Genomic DNA, 3,115 nt, shown 5'->3' on the forward strand with positions numbered 1-3,115 from the left:
TGAGTAACCATGGAGGAAGTTGAATGCATGTGATCGATAAGAACAGGAATAAAGCATTAATATATAACTAGGACCATTGTTTTGGATCATGAAATGGTGAGTTTGTTAAGAGAAAATCACTGAGTATCAGGAAAACAGATATTCATCTGGTGCCTGCTAAGAAGTCCTCATGATTTTTACTTCTAACATTATCAGTTACCATATTTTTCTGACTCCCATCATCTCCTGAAACAGTATCAGGAAACATTCTTGTCTAATTATTCTTTAATTCCACAGCTAATTCTCAAACTTTTAATATAAAGAATAATTTGTTTATAAATTGAATTTGGAAAACAGGCTCAAATATTGTCCTATTTCCTGCAATGTGCAGGAAAATTTAGAGGTCCAAATATTCTTAAACTAAAATGTCTTCTCTTTTTATCTCTCTCCCTTGTCTGCATCTATTAAGTTTTAGATTTGGGGGCTGTAAATCTAGAGTCTTATACAGAAAGCTATTACCTGCACATGTAAAGGATGATATGAAAGAAAAGCCTAGCTATTTAAGCAGTTTTTAGTTTTTCCATATTTGTATCTGTTATTTAAATTAATCTGGTACATATTCATATCTGAAAAGTGGAGTCAGGTTAGTCAATTCTGTTGACCAATTAATTCACATATAGTCAATTTAGGAATAAATTGATTTATGTAACTAAATCAATTTATTCCTAAATAAGTTGGGTCACTACTACACAGAAAGAACATAACCCCAGCCCATGGAATCAACTGACACTCATCTCGACCCTGGCCGGCCTCCAGATCATTTGATGTGGGTATAGTGTAGAAAACTGCCATTCGTGTGGAGTTTCTGATGCAATTTATGAAGCTATTTCTCCTCCTTTGACCTGTTGAACAATAACCGAGTCTTAAAAGTGGGTCAATGGCAATTGACCACAACAAAAGTCAGCTAGGAGCCTCTGGGTAGGCCAACAACTATGTACTATGGTCCTAACCAAAAGTTTGAAGATTTGAATCCACCCAGAGGCACCTCAGAAGAAAGGCCTGACCACCTACCACTGAAAAACTAGTCACTAAAAACTTGTAACCGATGCAGGGTGTTGTCATGACTGGCAGTGATTCAAGGACAGCCAGTTTGGCTTGGTAATGGTGCCTGATGTGTTGATCTGTTGTGTAGACAGGAATTTCACTTGGCTTGTTCACTCTTCGCTTCGTCAAGATTACAATCTAAATTACATCCAGTCTCTTACACATTTTCTCGGTTCTTTTCATAAGAACCACAGGATAGCACATTTGGTGTCAAATCTGTTCATTCTAATTACACAGAACCAAAAGCAGGCAGGCCCTTGTATGCATGTGAATCAAATAAAACCAAATGTTTCCATTTGTGAACCTAAGATGACTGGGGAACTTCAAATCTTTTGGAATTTCACAATGATAAATGTGTGATATGCTTCCAAAATAAGGCGAGAACATCGAGTCTTTTTTTAAATATATGAAGTTTATGATAAATAAAAGTGCTTCTTTTTATATGCCAGCTTGGAGGTTAAGCCTTTCTTGTAATGCTTCCACTAGCCCTGTTGTAGCTTGGTTTTGTTCCCAGGAATCTGAGAAGTGAAATGGACAAGCAATAAAAATTAAAGTGACTAGTCCAATTTCATTCCTTAAAGTAAAAATAAAATTAAATTAAAACTTCAAAATGTAGAGAACAGGAGAGGGAAAATGTGCGAAAATAGATAAATTTGTATTTTACAGATCATTTCAATCTTCTAAATCCTTATTCTGTAAATAAGGCAGTAACATTTACATGACATAAATATATATAAGTGGTCAAGTATTTAGGGAAGAAAACATGCCTGGCACTGATTTATGGAATTCTTTGTGCTTTGACGTGACTAAGGGTGAAAAGGTTTCTTTTGCTAAAAATAATGACAACCATACCTAAGAAAGCATCTAGGCTCCACACAAGACTTAGCTAAAAATCAGGCCTATGACCTTGCTAACCAATCAGTCAATCCATAATAGGTTCCTTTTTTCCCCTTGCCCTACACTGATTTTTTTCCTCTACTTTTCTGTTTTTGCAAAGTACGCTTTTAGTTGTAGTTTTGCTTTTGAATACTGAGTGTTGCTATATGAAGAAATAGTTTCAATGAAATGGTTCCTATTACAGATCTGGATAGACATTTTTAACCTAATTTTATTGCTATATTAAATGTGATTCGTTTCTGCTATTAAATCAGTAACAGCCTGTGTGTATGTTAGTGTGTAAGAGAGTGGTGGTTAGTCACTGGCAAAAAAGAGATAACATTTCTGGACCTAATTTTCTCACTAGGAAAAAGTTCTTTGAGACATGCAAGACTCTTCCATTTGGTATCTCTATGAGAAGTTTGTAAGGAAATATTTGCTGCTGGTGTAGAGAAACATATTACGTGTACAATATATTTTCATACGTATTTTATAATAATGATAATTATGTATATAAAAGCTAGGAATAGTAATATTTTAATTGCATGCACAAGGGAAAAATTTCATTTGAACACTGATAAAGAACATGAGATAGAATCCCTTAAAGGTTAAAAAATATCATCTATTTCTTTTCTCTAGTAAAGGAGACCAGTGGTACAGTTGGTTGAACATTGGATCATTAGCAGCAAGGTCAGGATTTCAAATCCACCAGCTTCTCCTTAGGAGAGAGATGAGGTTGGCTGCTCCCACAAAGATTTGTAATCTCAGAAACCCAGTGGAGCAATTATTCTGTGTACTATAAGGTTGTTATGAGTTGAAGTTGACAAGATGGCAGTGGGTTTGGTTTGGGGTTTAGTTTTTCTTGGGAGATTTTATTCAAATGAGTGTGAGAAGCTACATTTTACTATGGACATGTAGAATCTGTAAGAGTGAAATTTCAGTGTCCTGAAGGTATTTTCTGGCTCTGAATTTATTGTCAGCTGAGTAAATAAATGATAAACAAGTTCAACAGAAAAAAAGGAGATCTTGATGTTCTGTCCGTTTCCTGTGTATCTTTCATGATATAAAGCAATCACATAGAAATTAGTTAATTTTGGGAACTTTTTTGGATATGAATTTGTAACAGTCAAATAGGATATCAGAATTATTTATCAAA

This window comes from Tenrec ecaudatus, chromosome 13 (genome assembly GCF_050624435.1).
Source record: "Tenrec ecaudatus isolate mTenEca1 chromosome 13, mTenEca1.hap1, whole genome shotgun sequence".
Lineage (NCBI taxonomy): Eukaryota > Metazoa > Chordata > Mammalia > Afrosoricida > Tenrecidae > Tenrec > Tenrec ecaudatus.